Genomic DNA, 17,489 nt, shown 5'->3' with positions numbered 1-17,489 from the left:
GCTGGTGATACGAATGTGGTGCTGCGGAGAAGTGGCACCACGGGTAGCAAGAGAAAGACGGCGGGAAAAAACTCGCCCCATAGGCATTATCCAACAAGCGAAAACCAACAAACCAAGGAGGGATTGGACCTGGATGAGGGTGGCCTTCTTGACTGACAAAACCCAACAGGTGATAGCAATCCGTGTGAACCGGAAGGAGGCGAAAAGGTCGACTCAATATCTGATTTTGCCAACAGGGTACCCTGACCAGCGGCTCTGACAAGGGAAACGACCTTGTCAAAGGACACATAGGAAACTGAGGCGTCCTCAGGGGAGAGCGCATCATTCACCGAGGTGCCCTTTGGGTGGGAAAGGTGGTTAGTCAACGGAATTTACCCGGTTCTTTTTTGGGTCCCACACCCAAGGGCGAAATCCGAAGATTATAAATGGGGGGGAGAAGTAAAGGGGCCTTCAATTCTACTCATAACTACTTCTTTTGCTACTTTTTTACAGAGAACCGAGGGGTGTTCTTTTGCTGATGCAAGATTTTTTGAAAAAATAGGGACATGGCCAAGAACAAAATGAATGAAAAACCCAAACGTAAATCCAAAACAAAGCTGAGATGTAGCATGATTATTGGGGTACTGGTCTAACCAAGGCCCCATCTCTACTATGGTCACTGGGGTCCTTTGGATCACTGTGGTTAGATGTTTTTTTGGATTGGGGGCGGGGCAATGGGATGCTGAATGTAGGCCGCCACAAGCGGAACATTCATGCTTAAATCTGCAGAGCCCAGCAAACTTGCAATATCCCTCCTTAAACAGCCAACATGTTCTCGGGCGACGCACGGCCACTGATCCCTGACTGAAACCAGTGGCCGCCCTGGGAAAGGGGGGCCGCTGTGACACCATCAACCGTAACCACACATCAGCAGCCTTAACCACCCATCCGATATCGGGTTGGAGGGCAAGGCGCCGGCGGAATTCCTCATCATACCTCCACCATGTGGAACCACCATATGATTTGTAAGCGCTGTAAATGGTGTCCATATATAAAAAGAGCTCAGAGCAGCATTCAGGATAACGCTGACCCATAACAAAGCCCAGAACCGAAAAGGCCGGAAGCCAGTTGTTCATGGTCTTTGCGACCCCTGGACGTACAAATGGTTTCTCAGCCGGACGTTGCTCTTTATCGAGCGTATGCTGATCCACGGTGACTAAAGACCAAATTTCCACATACTGGTTCTGCCAAATTTTCTCCTTAATCTCCTCCTCCAAATGTGCCCCTAAAGGACTAACACCGTAAAAGATGGAATTCTTATGAATGCTCGCCTGGACCAAAGAGGGTTTCGCAGTAGTCATAGTAGGCGAGGAGAGGAAGCTTGCAATTCGTCAAGAATTACCTTAAGGGCCGCCACAACCTCTGGCCCACCGGAACCCACCCTCCAAGCCCCTGTAAATGGAAACTCACAGGTAGCAGGCCATGGAGGAGCTGGCACTGTAACCGTAGCTGTAGGCTGATCTGGCCAGGGAGGTTGAGACACCAGGCTGGAGGCCCTGGAGAGATGATGAGGCTCACGGTGTGAATGTCCAGGATGTGATCTTGAACCAGGCTCCCCGGATGCGCCCGACAAAACGTCAGAAGACGACGGGGAGCGCCATTGCGAGGACCTGGAGCGCCGACTTCTCCTGGAATCCCTGGAGCGGCGTCGGGACTGGCACCTTTGTGAATAGTGATGACTCCGCCTCCTGGAACCCTCTGAAGAGGAGGAGGGAGATCTCTGACGACGTCTCCGTGACATGGCATGGTGGGTGTCTGGGAAGAGGCAGGTGTCTGTAAACGCATGGGGCTGGCAGCTACTGGGTCTGTAGGAAGCTCAGCCGCATCCACATATATCTCAGTGGGGTCAGGTCCAACACTAGGGGATCCCTGGGGTAGAGTGGGGTTAGGTGGGGTGATATGTGGTTGTGCAGCTGCCGGGGGGGGGGGGGGGGGGTGAGGGGGGCCTGAGGCAGAGGAAGAACTATTTTGAGCACCCATAGCTGGCAGCAATGTGCTCTTCAAAGCGCGGGAAGAGTGAGACAGAAGAGTGAGACACAGGAAAAGGAGGGGGGCGGAGCCTGTAAGGTGTGCTGTAATGGCCATGCATCCCTTACTGGGGAGGTCACAGTCGCCCTGAGCACATTATGTAAAATGGCATGCACCCTGCGAGGGGGACTATGTCCCAATCGCTTAGGAGGACGAGTGGGGCGGGCGGAACGTCGGCTCCCTACTGCTGGGATTGCATCCATGCTCCTCTGTGGAGGAGGGGGCAGGGGAGGAAAAGAGATCACAGGAGGGAGCAGGGCTGGAGAAGGCTGGTGCTGCTGAACAGGCTCATGCAGAAGCGCACGCAACCAGCCATCTCCCTCCACTTCAATACGCGCCAGGAGAGCAGCCATCAGAGGGTCTCCTGCGGACATCTTGAGCCAGGTACCTGAAAGCCCATCGCTGGCCAGTCAAGAGGGAGATAAACAGGAGGGGAAAACACTTAAAGCAGAGGGGGGTTGACTCCTGCAGCACGTGGAAGGGGAGTGGCAGGCTAAGCACAGGGCTGTGTTAACCCCTTCCTGCAAAAAAGCTCCCCATGTAGCAGAGCTGAACCAGCTCAAATCCTTTTAAGGTGGGGGGGGAAGCCACACATGAGGAGAAGGGGGGTTCTCAGAAGTCCACGACCCCCTTCCTTAACCCCTTAAGGACACGGCCCTATTTCACCTTAAGGACCAGGCCATTTTTTGCAAATCTGACCAGTGTCATTTTAAGTGCTGATAACTTTAAAACACTTTGACTTATCCAGGCCATTCTGAGATAGTTTTTTCGTCACATATTGTACTTCATGACACTGGTAAAATAAAGTCAAAAAAATTATTTTTTTTGCATAATAAAATACCTAATTTACCAGAAATTTGGAAAAATTTGCAAATTTCAAAGTTTCAGTTTCTCTACTTCTGTAATACATAGTAATACCCCCCAAAATTGTGATGACTTAACATACCCCATATGTCTACTTCATGTTTGAATTATTTTGGGAATGATATTTTATTTTTTGGGGATGTTACAAGGCTTAGAAGATTAGAAGCAAATCTTGAAATTTTTCAGAAATTTACAAAAACCCAATTTTTAGGGACCATTACAGCTCTGAAGTCACTTTGCGAGGCTTACATAACAGAAACCGCCCAAAAATGACCACATTCCATAAACTACACCCCTCAAGGTATTCAAAACTGATTTTACAAACTTCGTTAACCCTTTAGGTGTTGCACAAGAGTTATTGGCAAATGGGGATGAAATTTGAGAATTTCATTTTTTTGCCTAATTTTCCATTTTAACCCATTTTTTCCACTAACAAAGCAAGGGTTAACAGCCAAACAAGACTGTATCTTTATTGCCCTGACTCTGCTGTTTACAGAAACACCCCATATGTGGCCGTAAACTACTGTACGGCCACACAGCGGGGCGTGGAGTGAAAGGTGCGCCGTATGGTTTTTGGAATGCAGATTTTGCTGGACTGGTTTATTTACACCATGTCCCATTTGAAGCCCCCTGATGCACCCCTAGAGTAGAAACTCCATAAAAGTGACCCCATCTAAGAAACTACATCCCTCAAGGTATTCAAAACTGATTTTACAAACTTTGTTAACCCTTTAGGTGTTGCACAAGATTTAATGGAAAATAGAGATACAATTTCAAAATTTCTCTTTTTTGGCAGATTTTCCATTTTAATATTTTTTTTCCAGTTACAAAGCAAGGGTTAACAGCCAAACAAAACTCATTATTTATGGCCCTGATTCTGTAGTTTACAGAAACACCCCATATGTGGTCGTAAACTGCTGTACGGGCACACGGCAGGGCGCAGAAGGAAAGGAATGCCATACGGTTTTTGGAAGGCAGATTTTGCTGGACTGTTTTTTTAACACCATGTCCCATTTGAAGCCCCCCTGATGCACCCCTAGAGTAGAAACTCCAAAAAAGTGACCCCATTTTAGAAAGTATGGAATAGGGTGGCAGTATTGTTGGTACTAGTTTAGGGTACATATGATTTTTGGTTGCTCTATATTACACTTTTTGTGCGGCAAGGTAACAAGAAATAGCTTTTTTGGCACGTTTTTTTTTTTGGTATTTACAACATTCATCTGACAGGTTAGATCATGTGGTAATTTTATAGAGCAGGTTGTCACGGACGCGGCGATACCTAATATGTATACAATTTTTTTTATTTATGTAAGTTTTATACAATAACTTCATTTTTAAAACCAAAAAGTTGTTTAGTGTCTCCATAGTCTAAGAGCCATAGTTTTTTCAGTTTTTGGGTGATTATCTTGAGTAGGGTCCAATTTTTTGCGGGATGAGATGACGGTTTGATTGGCACTATTTTGGGGTGCATATTACTTTTTGATCGCTTGCTATTACATTTTTTGTGACGTAAGATGGCAAAAAATTGCTTTTTTTTGTTTTTGTTTTTGCTACTGTGGTCATCTGAGGGGTTAGGTCATGTGATATTTTTATAGAGCCGGTCGATACGGACGCGGCGATACCTAATATGTATGCTTTATTTTTATTTATGTAAGTTTTACACAATGATTTTATTTTTGAAACAAAAAAAATCATGTTTTAGTGTTTCCATAGTCTAAGAGCCATAGTTTTTTCAGTTTTTGGGCGATTATTTTGAGTAGGGTCTCATTTTTTGCGGGATGAGATGACGGTTTGATTGGTACTATTTTGGCGTACATGCGACTTTTTTGATCACTTTTATTACCTTTTTTGGGAAGTAAGGTGGGCAAAATTTCAATTTTCTCATAGTTTTTATTTTTTTATTTTTACTGCGTTCACCGTGCGGGGAAAGTAACATGACCATTTTATAGATCAGGTCGTTACGGATGCAGTGATACCTAATATGTGTAGTGTATTTTATTTTTTTAATTTTTATTCAGTGATAAATGTTTTTTTTTTAATCTTAACTTTTTTCACTTATTTTTTACATTTTTTTGACCCAGACCCACTTGGTTTTTGAAGATCCAGTGGGTCTGATGTCTGTAAAATACAGTACAGAACCCTATAGGGTTCTGTACTGTATTTTACTTACACTGAACAGATCTATGCTTTTAGTATAGATCTGTTCAGCACCATGGACAGCAGGATGCCTGAGCAGGCGTCCTGTTGCCATGGGAACCTTCCCCGTCTGCCACAACTTCGCAGACGGGGAAGGGTGAGGACGGGGCTTCAGGGGGCTGCCTGGGGGCTCTCTCCCTCTCCATCGGGGGGCTTCAAAGGCACAGCAGCCCCCCGATGGGAGAGGGAGGGAGCTCCCTGACCGATGACAGTTAACCTTTTCCATACAGCGGTCCGTACGGAACGCGGTATGGAAAGGGTTAAACGGCTGACATCTGCACAGATGTCAGCTGTTTATACCAGGGTGTCAGCAATGTGCTGGCACCCTGGTATAACCCACTAGACGCCAACGATTATTCAAGGGGAGGCGGGCGGGGGATCGCGATCCAGCCTGCAGCACCGACCGCCTCCCGCAACGCCTCCCCTGCACCACCCGCCGCCATCAAATCGTGCAGGGGTGCAGAGGGGGTGCAAAATCTCTAATTTAGGCACTCTAAAGTTTCTGATCCCCGTGGTTAGGGACCGCGGGGATCAGAAACTGCAAAAAGCGCAGTTTCTGGCGTTGTGACAGGATGCCGGCTGAATGATTTCCGCCGCCATCCTGTTCAGATTAACCCCTGGGGCGCCGGAATCCCGATTTAAAGTTAGGACGTACCGGTACGTCCTGTGTCCTTAAGGACTCGGGAAACAGGGCGTACCGGTACGTCCTATGTCCTTAAGGGGTTAAACAGTCAGGGGCTCATTAAAAAGTGTGTCTTAAAAAACCCAGAAAATTATGGCTGTATTTATAGCTTAAATTGCACACTGACTAATCCTGCAAATGCACCAGATGTATATTGCCAAAAAAAGGTGATTTTTACAACCAGATTATTAGTGCTGTTTTTCAAGCTTGGATTTCAATGTCACAAAAGCTCAGATGCAGTGCTGGTGCACTGAGCTTGCATAAAATGGCCGCCACAGCCGCCGCCGCTCACCTAACTGACTTATAAAAGTTTTTGTTTTTTTCGGTCACTGGGCTCAGGGTAGGATAAAACAATTGTGCCCTGCACCCACACAACAAAATGTATGTAGATTGCTTGTTAGATTCACGTTTTGAACAAAGATTCAGTCCTATTCTCTCCCTACACTAGTAACAGCAGAGTGACGTGCAGCGCTACATGACTCCAGCTTATTTAGAGGCTCGGTCACATGCTACACTGGCCAATCACAGCCATGCCATGGCTGTGATGGCTTCTAAGGGCACACAGTTAAACGCTTGTTGATTGGCTGCTCTGCAGCCTTTCAAAAAGCGCCAAGAAAGCGCCGAACACCAAACCCGAACCCAAACTTTTACTGAAATGTTCGGGTTTGGGTCCAGGGTCCAAAATTCGCTCAACCCTAGTTATGAGTGAAGAGCAAAATCCCCTCATCATTCCAGAATGTCACCACATTACTGCTCTGCTAGTCAGACATTACCATGAGCAAGTGCAACACCAAGGCCGTCACTTCACAGAGGGAACAGTAAGGTCTGGTGGTTTCTGGATAGTTGGGATGAAAAGATGTATATCCTCCATACTCCATAAATGCATCAAGTGCCAAAAACTAAGAGGAAAACATCTAAATCAACATATGGCAGAGCTTCCAAAAGACAGATTAAGCGCTGAACCACCCTTTACCAATGTCGGCATAGACATTTTTGGCCCCTGGACCGTTGCTACACGTAAGACTCGTGGCGGAGTCGTTAACAATAAGCGTTGGGCTGCGCTATTCATTTGTTTGAACATTCGCGCAGTGCATATCGAAGTTATAGAATCAGTGGACTCTTCTTGCTTCATTAATGCCTTCAGAAGATTTGTTTCCATACGTGGACCTGTAAAGTTACTTAGATCCGACTGCTGAAAAATTTTACAAGAGCAGAGAAGATTGAGAACTTCTTCAATGCAAACAAGTGTAAATGGGAATTCAACCCGCCACATTCCTCACATATGGGAGGCTATTGGGAACTATTGATTGGGATTTTAAGAAAAATCCTGGATTCTATGCTGCTGGACCACAAATTTTCCCAGCTCACACATGAAGTCTTGGTCCCCTTCTTGCAGAGGTGTCCACCATAATCAATGAGAAACCACTTGTTCCTGTTTCCTCAGACGCAGAGTCTCCAGTATTTTTAACTCCAGCCACCCTTCTAACTCAAAAGATCGGAATAGCCACTATTCCTCCTCAGGACTTTGATTGGTCAAATGTTTACAAACACCAATGGAAAAGGGGTCCAACTTCTTGCTGAGTTTTGGAGCTGTTGGAAGATGGAGTATTTTTGCAACCTTCAAAGTCGTAGAAAATGGCAAGTCAGGAAACCCGACCAGCAAGCTGGGGACATAGTTCTCCTGAAAAGAAAGGAATGCTCATTGTAGCAATTGGCCTATGGGTCTTATTACAAAGACTATTCCAAGTGACAACGGCAAGGTGCGGAAAGCAGAAGTTAAGGTAATGAAAGAAGGTTCTGCAAGACACTACTTCAGACCCATAAACGAGCTGGTACTGCTTCGGCCTAAAAGGGAAGATGAACGCCTCACACCGACCTGATGCAAAGAGAGGTAAGAAAGACTGGTGCATGTTGCTGCCTTCCCCTCTGAAGACAGCCCTTCAAGTAAACTTGATTAAAGGGAGGTAAGAAGGACTGGTGCATGTTATTATGATAACATTCATAATAATACTTCTGACTTTCCCTGTTTCTCTACAATTCCTCTATACACTTTCCTCACTACTCACAGCCAGACTTCTGCCTGTTCTGTGAGCTTGTAATCTTTCAGCCACCCTTTATTTCCCTACATGCTTTTTCTCATTACTCTGTATTCAGTTTACCTCCGGGAGGCATGTCTACACCTTTCATTAGCTTGATGATGTCCTTCACTGCCTGTCTACCTTCTTCCTTCCTAACTACTTCTACAACATCTTATCTCAAGGATAGCATTCTTCAGCAACATCATATGAAAGACAGAAAGGACTGAATCTGTCTGGCCTGAAAGCTACAGTTTGCCACAGTTGAAACCATTTCCCTCTCAATCTCCTCCTTTTGTGATTCTAGCAGATGGGGAGGACCCCCAAGGCCGAGTACTTCATTTGACCTTGAGTCTTGAAAATCTGCACCAGCCACAACAACCTGTTATGAATCGAGATGAAGTTGCCTCCAAGTGCTGATTTAATCCTAGTAAAGGGGGGGAAAAACGTAGAAGTTAAGGCATTTCATCTAATTAAACAATACTACAAGTAATAACTAATTATAAGTATATGTATATCCTTAATTCAGTACTCTATGTGGTGCTACTTAGATCTATGTGCATTTTTTCATGCTTGCAGCCGTATCAGGAAAAATACTAGTAACTAAGATGGCTGCTGGGCAGGGAGTAAAGTTCCCTCAGTTAAAAGGGCCGATGGGCCGGCCAGAAGTTGCAGGAGTTAAGATGGCAGCCAGGCCGGAAGTTGCAGGAGTTAAGATGGCTGCTGGTGAGGAAGTTACCTCAGTTAAGATGGCTGCTGGCGGCGTAGTAGGGTCTCTCAGCGCCATCTTGGAGGGTAGTATCGGTGGCATATAAAAATATTTACTTATCTGTTCATCATACATTTCTGTCAAGCCTAATTTCTTATACTTTAACCCCTTCATGACCGCAATCCGTATATATACGTGATAGCTGCACATACCCCGTGCAGCTACCACGTATAAAAAAAAGTTCTGGCAGCTCTTTAATCCAAGCGCTGCAAAGCGCTTGGATTAAAGTTTCTGCTCCTGCCCTGCTGCTGTCACGGACAGCAATCAGTTCAGTAATGCCGGCAAGGGACCAATCAGAGTGGCCCCTTGCCGGCAATCTATCCGATTGGTTAGTCTGTGCAGACTAACCAATCGGATTGCGGCAGTGTTAAAATGCCGGTTTCAGGCTCTGATCTGCGCTCTGCAGATCAGAGCCTGAAATCACATGGTGTCCTCATGCCCCTCAGATCTGTGCCCCCGATCTGTGCCCCCCCATCTGTGCCCCTCCTTGTGTCCGCCTGAACCTGAAGATGTCTGCACATTGAATCAGCCTGCCCAGTGCCCTGATGCGCCCGCCCACTCCCCGCCCCATACATTCAGTGACACCCCCCTCCCCTTCCAGCGCTGCCCCCGATACGGTATAGTCCCCCTGCTGTGTGTGATGGCGGCGGCTCCATTCCTGAGCCGCCGCCATCAGCAGAGAGTGTCAGCTGTATGCTGACACTCTGCTGTAACCCCATAGATGCAGCAGCATCCATGGGGTTAATAGAGGGAGTGGGCTCCCTCTCTCTACAATCGGGGCTGCCGCGCTGTTGCCACCTACAGGGCATCTAATTGTATTATACTTTGCAATGCAAGAGCATTGCAAACTATAGTACAGCCATCAGCCCCACTGGATTTTCAAGATCTAAGAGGCACTTGATAAAAAAAAAAAAAAAAAAATTAAAAAAAAGTAAGTAAAAATAAATAAATAAATAAAAATGTAAAATTAAAAAAATTGCCCTTTCCTATAAAAAAAAGAAAAAAATACACATATTAGGCATCACTCCGTCCGTAATGACCGTTTGTATAAATATATCACATGATAGACCCCGTCCAATAAACACCATAAAAAAAAAAAAAAATGTGTAAAAAAAGCCATTTTTGTCACCTTACATTACAAAAAGTGCAACAGCAAGCGATCAAAAAGGTTTATGACCCCCAAAATAGTACCAATCAAACCATCACCTCATCCCGCAAAAAATTATACCCTATTTAAGACAATCTCCCAAAAAATAAAAAAGCTATGGAGACACTAAAACATAATTTTTGGGGTTTCAGAAATGCTATTATTGTGTAAAACTTAAATAAATAAGAAAAAGTATATATATATTAGGTATTGCCACGTCCGTAACGATCTTCTCTATAAAACTGTCACATAACCTAACCCCTCAGATAAACGCTGTAAAAATAAATAAATAAAAACTGTTCCAAAACAGCCAATTTTTTGGTCACCTTGCCCCATAAAGTGTAATAATGAATGATCCAAAAATCCTATGTACCCAAAAATGGTACCAATAAAAACCTCAACTCTTTCTGCAAAAAAAGAGCCCCTGCTTAAGACGATCGGCAGAAAAATAAAAAAAACATATGGCGTTCAGAAAATGGACACACAAAAACATAAAGCAATTTTGAAAAATAAATTATTATGTAAAACTGAAACAAACAAAGTAGACATATTTGATATCATTGCGTTCGTAACAACCTGCTCTATAAAAATAGCACATGATCTACAATGTCAGATGAATCTTGTAAAAAAAACAAAAAAAACTGTGCCAAAACAGCCATTTTTCAGTTACCTTGCTTCACAAAAAACTTAATATACAGCAATTATAAATCATATGTACCCCAAAATAGGACCAATAAAACTGGCACTTTATCCCCTAGTTTCCAAAATAGGGTCACTTTTTGGGAGTTTCTACTATAAGGGTGCATCAGGGGGGCTTTAAATGGGAGATGACATCTAAAACCAGTTTAGCAAAATCTGCCTTCCAAAAACCATACGACGTTCCTTTCCTTCTGCGCCCTGCCGTGCGCCCTTACATCAGTTTATGACCACATGTGAGGTATTTCTGTAAACCGCAGAATCTGGGTAATAAATGTTGAGTTTTGTTTGGCTGTTAACCCTCAATGTGTTAAAGAAAAAAATGTAATAAAATGGAAAATCTGCCAAAAAAGTGAAATTTTGAAATTTCATCTCCATTTTCCTTTAATTCTTGTGGAACACCTAAAGGGTTAACAAAGTTTGTAAAATCAGTTATGAGTAACTTGAGGGGTGTAGTTTCTACAATGGGGTCATTTATGGGGGGTTTCCACTATATAAGCCCCACAAAGTGACTTCAGACCTGAACTGGTCCTTAAAAAGTGGGTTTTGGAAATTTTCTTTAAAATTTCAAGAATTGCTTATAAACTTCTAAGCCTTCTAACGTCCTAAAAAAATAAAATGACATTTCCAAAATGATGCCAACATAAAGTAGACATATGGGAAGTGTTAAGTAATAAATATTTTATTAGGTATGACTTTCGGTTTTAGAAGCAGAGAAATAGAAATGTAAAAAATTGTGAATTTTCAATTTTTTTATAAATTTGGGATTTTTTTCATAAATAATGGTGAAATATATTGACTCAAATTTATGACTATCATGAAGTACAATATGTCACGAGAAAACAATCTCAGAATGGCTTGGATAAATAAAAGTGTTCCAAAGCTATTACCACATAAAGTGACGCATGTCAGATTTGTAAATTTTGACCTGGACACTGGGGCATCAATGACCCTTGGTCATGAAAGGGTTAATTATTTTCATGCTGATGCTTGCATTGTTTTTCATAATATCTAGAACAGAATGTTCTAAGTTCAAGGCCGAATGTCCTGTGTTCACTCCTGTGAGAAACTTTGTCATAATTTCACTCCTTTTTGGCCTAAAGCTAGAGCACACAGCTCCCTGTGTATCTGTGATGATTTCTTTTACTCTCGACTTAACTCTTAATTTGGCCTCATCATCACATCAGTAGAGGTGATTTCGCTCATAGTATACTTGGCTGTGTGACCTTCCTCTAGTCAGTTTTCTATTTGGCAACACACAAGATCAGATTCCTGGTCAACACAGACATAACAAATAACAGATATAACATTCAATGTAGAACAGACATAGAAACAGACAGACAGACATAAAGAAACATTTCCCATACATTAACACACACAAGTCTTTGAACTTATTAAAGGGAATCTGTCACCTATTTTGATCATATAAAACCGTTAACATAGCAATGTGCAATAAAGTACCTTCTTACCTATATGTGTCTTTTTTCTTTTATTCAACTTTTCATTCTTATTAAAAAGCGATTTTTCTGATATGCAAATGAAGTCTCAAGGTGCCCAGAGGGGCCTTATTACTCTGCTCTAGTGCCCAGTAACGCCCCCCTGCAGTGCCCAGCCGGCCTTTCTTCCAAGCCCAGCACGCCTCCTAAGAAATAAATGTCCTCCCACATACTTGCCGAACGGCGCCGCCCCCTCCCCACTATGTCATTTAATTTATTCACTGCATCGTCTGTGCTCCCTCCTCTTTTTGCCTACGGCGCCGCCCCCTCCCCACTACGTCATTTAATTTATTCACTGCATCGGCCCTTGCTTCCTCCTCTCTTGGCCTACGGCGCTGCCCCCTCCCCACTACGTATTTAATTTATTCACTGCAAGCAACGGCCCTTGCATCAGAGGCAACAGTGCTCCGATTACGTCACTGGGCTCGGCGCATGCCCAGTGACACTAGTAAAACTGTTGCCCTCTGGAGCAGGAGTATCGTGCAGGCGCAGGCACTCAGCGATACTGTGCGGGATTTCGGAGGACAAGAGAGGAGGAAGCAAGGGCCGGTGCGTTCAGTGAATAAATTAAATGACGTGGTGGAGAGGGGGCGGCGCTGTAGGCCAAGAGAGAAGGAAGCAAGGGCCGATGCAGTGAATAAATTAAATTACATAGTGGGGAGGGGGCGACGCCGTAGGCAAAGAGAGGAGGGAGCACAGACGATGCAGTGAATAAATTCAATGACATAGTGGGGAGGGGGCAGCGCCGTTTGGCAAGTATGTGGGAGGACATTTATTTCTTAGGAGGCGTGCTGGGCTTGGAAGAAAGGCCAGCTGGGCACTGCAGGGGGGCGTTACTGGGCACTAGAGCAGAGTAATAACGCCCCTCTGGGCACCTTGAGACTTCATTTGCATATCAGAAAAATCACTTTTTAATAAGAATGAAAAGTTGAATAAAAGAAAGAAGACACATGTAGGTAAGAAGGTACTTTATTGCACATTGCTATGTTAACGGTTTTATATGGTCAAAATAGGTGACAGATTCTCTTTTACGAATAACATTTTCTGGAGCTCCATACACACACACTGAGTACCTCACACACATTGCCTTGTTATTATCTCTTAGTATTGCAGACATTGTACTCGCTATTACACATTCCAATATCATGACGTCACTCCACTCACAGCTGCGGCCCCCGCTGTCTCCCTTCATACACCTCAGCCACCAGCTGCGGGGAGGTATATTTACCGGGCAACGGAGACATGGTACCTTCCATTCGTCACTCAACTTTCCACAACACTGTCTCATCACTTTCCTCCACATTCCAAAGTTCAGCTCTCCATTTTCATTACCACCAACTATCTTCATTAACTTTCTATAATGTTTCACATGCTTACTTCCTTCTTCTCGGGCTACCAACTGAGGGGACATATACTCGCCCTCAGGCAGGGACAGAGACTGTATCCCATGAATTTACTCACTCGAACACAAACAAGACAAAAACAAATGGCACCTCCTCCTTCTTACCAACAAGCAGAGGTCATCTCTACTAGCAGGATATTTTCCCTGGCTCCCATGTCTGGTCTGCCGGCCGGGACTAATCCATCTGCCACCGCCTCTGGAGGGTCTCTAGAGATTCCCCAGTTCAGGCAGAAGTTTATTGAAGTCCCCTCCTGGATCTTCCCGGGACTAATCCATCTGCCATCGCAGGCAGAAATTTATTGTAGTCCCCTCCTTGACACCCCTCCCTGCCAGGGGATTTCTCTTGCTCTGCTTAATTGTTAACCGTTAAACACAGAAAAGAAGTACCCACAGTAGAGCAAATCCTCCTTCTCAGTCTAAGGTTCTAGGGACTCAAGATTTCAACATCAGACGAAGCTGCTACTCACAGTGTAACCATAGTCCAGCAGAACAGACAGCCGTGACTTAACAAAACAAAGCAACGAGAGGCAGGCAAGATAAACAAGTTTTCTTACCGTCTCTTGGTGCTGCCTTTCCCTCCTCAAGTGCACTTCGTTAGGTCTCGGAGGTCATCTACATCGGCTACTGATGTTACGTTCTCTCAAGCCCCATGTTGGGCGCCAAACTGTTAAAGCTGTTCTCAATCAGAGCCAAATGCATTTGCTCTTCTGCTCAAAATTGTCTTAATCTTAGAATTTTATATGCATGGAAGAAACCACACTGACACCAGACAAGGGTCAAAGCAGTTCTTATTTATTACAGGAAGTTAAGCAGTTTTTGTATAATCAGAGAGGGTGTTCTTCAACTGAGGTTCATGCATTGTTTCATTGGCTAAAATACAAAAACAAGAAAAGAGGTAACACTTGGCATCTGCACATTGTGCATTATTTTACTAACTTTGGTATGCAAACTATGTAAACATCTAGGTGTCAGCACCATGTTGTAATGGCTTCACATTAATATCATGAATGATATCCACATCTCTCTCAGTCTTCTGATGCTGCTGCCACCTCCACACTATGTCATTGTGCCGCTCTGTGGCCTGATGCTGCCGCCACCTCCACACTGTCATTGTGCCACTCTGTGGTCTCCTCATGCTGCTGCCACCTCCTCACTATGTCACCTTGCCACTCTGTTGTCTTCTCATGCTGCTGCTACCTTCACACTATGTCTCCTTGCCACTCTGTGGCTTCCTGTTGTTGCTGCTGCCACCTCCACTCTATATCACCTTGCCACTCTGTGGTCTATTCATGCTGATGCCACCTCCACACTATGTCATCTTGCCACTCTGTGTCCTCCTGATGCTGCCACCACCTCCACACTGTCATTGTGCCATGCTGTGGCCTCCTCCTGATGCTGCTGCCGCCACCTTCACACTCTGTCATTGTGCCACTCTGTGGCCTCCTGATGCTGCCACCTCTACACTATGTCACCTTGCCACTCTGTGGCCTTCTGATGTTGCTGCCACCTCCACATTATGCCACCTTGCCTCCTCCTGATAATGCCACCACCCCCACAATGTCATTGGGCCACTCTGTGGTCTCCTCATGCTGCTACCACCGCACCACTATGTCATAGGGCCACTCTGTGGGCTTCTCTTGCTGTTCCCACTTCATGACTGGGCCACTATTTTGCCTTTCAGCCTGGCTGACATCATCATTTATTTGACCCTTCTTCTGATCCGTCAGAAGGAAGGAAAAATGAGACGCACAATGGATCCTGTCTGTGTAGCAGCTGTATGGTCCCATCAGAATTGACTTGTCATTTGGTAGCCAAAAGCAGGAGTGGGTACAAAACACAGAAGACATGCAAATATTCTATTCACGTGTCATCTCTGTTTTGGATCCACTCCTGTTTTTTTTTGCATTAGCAATACTGATGGATTACTGACTAAATGCTGACCACGTGAAGGTGGATGCTTCACAGACAGGAACCATTTTTTGGGGGTTATTATTCTGACGGATCAGAGGAAGGGCAAAATAATCGGTGACGTTGACACAAACTTACTGCTGACACCCTCTCCACTCTGTCGGGGGCTCTACTTTTATAAGCGTTTAATAGAACAGGTTCTGCGTGGAATCAGCTAATGACGTTTAAAAGGAGTGCGCTTCTTCTTGGCGCTAACATCGACCTGTAAGGATGAGTTCATACTTGAGTTATTTGGTCAGTTTTGGCCCTGTGACTGCCCAAATATATGAAGTGTGCAGTGATTCTAAGGATTAATTCACACGTCCGTATGTGTTTTGCGGATCCGAAAATTGCAGATCCGCAAAACACGGACACTGGTAATGTGCGTTCCGCATTTTGCGGATTGCACATCACCGGCACTCTCATAGAAAATGACTTTTCTTGTCTGCAATTGCGGAACGGAAGTGCGGATACGGAAGTGCTGATACGCAAATGCGGATACGGGCAGCACATTCCGGCCCCATTGAAAATTGCGGAACGGATGCGGACCCATTTTGCGGACATGTGAATGGACCCTAAGAGCGACACCTGTCATCTGCATGTCATACTGACTCACAGTATTATTTCACTACTATGCGTGTTACTGCAAGGCACAGTGTTCTACACTACTATAATAGTAAATAGCCGTTTTTTAAGGCGAACCGCCCGAATTGAATTTTTACAAAATTTGCTCATCTTTAGTTAGCTCCATCCGCCCCTTTTTCTATTTCTCTATCACCAAATCTCCCTGAGTGTGTCTAGCAAGATGACCCTTCATGGCACTGGTGGTTCTATATCTGCTGAAAAACCCGCACCTCTTCCACTTCTAATGTTGATACATCCCAAAGAAGGGCACCTTTAAGGCCAGCTTGGTACAGGTGTTACTATGAAACTACATATGTGGGGGAGGATCAACACTGTGTATAGTGTAGTTTCAGGATGATGTTACAGCAGATACATAGTACGCCAGAAGGAATGGGAATGGATAGAAGTGCTTTACATGCATTCAAGTCTTTTGTGCAAGTAACCTTAGTTACTGGGTACCTGATGGTTGTACAAACCACAATGGGGTTGCAGGGAACCACAGCCTATACGACCTAGTATCACACATGGTCCCCTTCTAAACAAATCCTGGATCCCACCAAGGACCGAATTGGATCCTTTTGGAAATACTACACCCTTGGGCTGACCTGGCTTGTCTTACATGTTCAGCCAGAGAATGGGTTCCCCCGCTTTAAGCACATCAAACAGGTTAAGGAAGATCATGAAGGAATGGAACTGAACAGAACGGAATGCTCCAAAATGCATTCTGTTCCGTTTTGTTGCGTTCCCATAACGGAGAGCAAACCGCAGCAAGCTGCTGTTTTCTTTCCGTCATGGGATGCGGAGCGAAACAGATCTGTCATGACCCACAATGCAAGTCAACGGGGGCTGATTTCTCACAATAGAAAACGGATCCGTCCCCCATTGACTTTCAATGGTGTTCATGACGGATCTGTCTTGACTATGTTAAAGATAATACAACCGAATCCATTCATAACGGATGCAGACAGTAGTATTATCATGACGGTAGCGTTTTGCTGATCCCTGCCGGGACCCACACCTATCTCTAAAACATGAACGTCATCCGTATTTTTTGCTACTATGTGTCTGCCGAAAAAACAGATGCAACATGGACGTCATCCATATTTTGTGCGGATCCACATTTTGTGGACCTCAAAATACATATGGTTGTGTGAATGCACTTCAACATGTTGTAAAGAAGGAATGAGACAATAAGCTTGTCAAAGGTCCTGAGGGTACTGTATGTCAAGAACAACCAGTTTAACCTACTGAAAGCAAATTCTGGGGAGGAACGGAATTTTTAGTGGCCAAGCTGGCTTAGCGGGCTGAATCTGTGATGCCATAACTAGAGAGGGTGACATTACTTCAATACTAGGATGGATGAATGTGCCCCATATGTGACGGATGTAACTCCATTGATTCAGTAGAGTGTCCAGCCTCAAGACATCAGTTCGGTCAGGGCCCCTTGTTCGGTCAGGGCCTCATAATAGTCAATGACATTCAAGTATGTCCTGGTCCAGGGGATCTGGGTAGAAGTAGATCTGA

The 17,489-nt window shown here is 44.6% G+C and overlaps 1 protein-coding gene across 3 annotated transcripts in view; it reads left to right on the top strand.

Annotated features, from left to right (window-relative positions):
- The first annotated feature begins 2,103 nt into the window (after nt 1-2,103).
- LOC122945627 (histamine N-methyltransferase-like) overlaps nt 2,104-17,489 on the top strand; it is an 88,518-nt gene continuing 73,132 nt past the window's right edge. For 2 of the 3 annotated variants that reach the window (XM_044304742.1, XM_044304743.1), the window contains exon 1: nt 2,104-2,451. The gene's annotated coding sequence lies outside the window, so the exon portion shown is untranslated. Of the gene's footprint in view, nt 2,452-7,602; nt 7,701-17,489 lie in introns of those variants that run through there. The other variant, XM_044304745.1, reaches the window with a different exon arrangement.

Source organism: Bufo gargarizans, chromosome 8 (assembly GCF_014858855.1).
Source record: "Bufo gargarizans isolate SCDJY-AF-19 chromosome 8, ASM1485885v1, whole genome shotgun sequence".
NCBI classification, from domain to species: Eukaryota; Metazoa; Chordata; class Amphibia; order Anura; family Bufonidae; genus Bufo; species Bufo gargarizans.
Note: the sequence above shows the minus strand (reverse complement) of the source record. Positions and strands in the feature narration are given on the sequence as shown.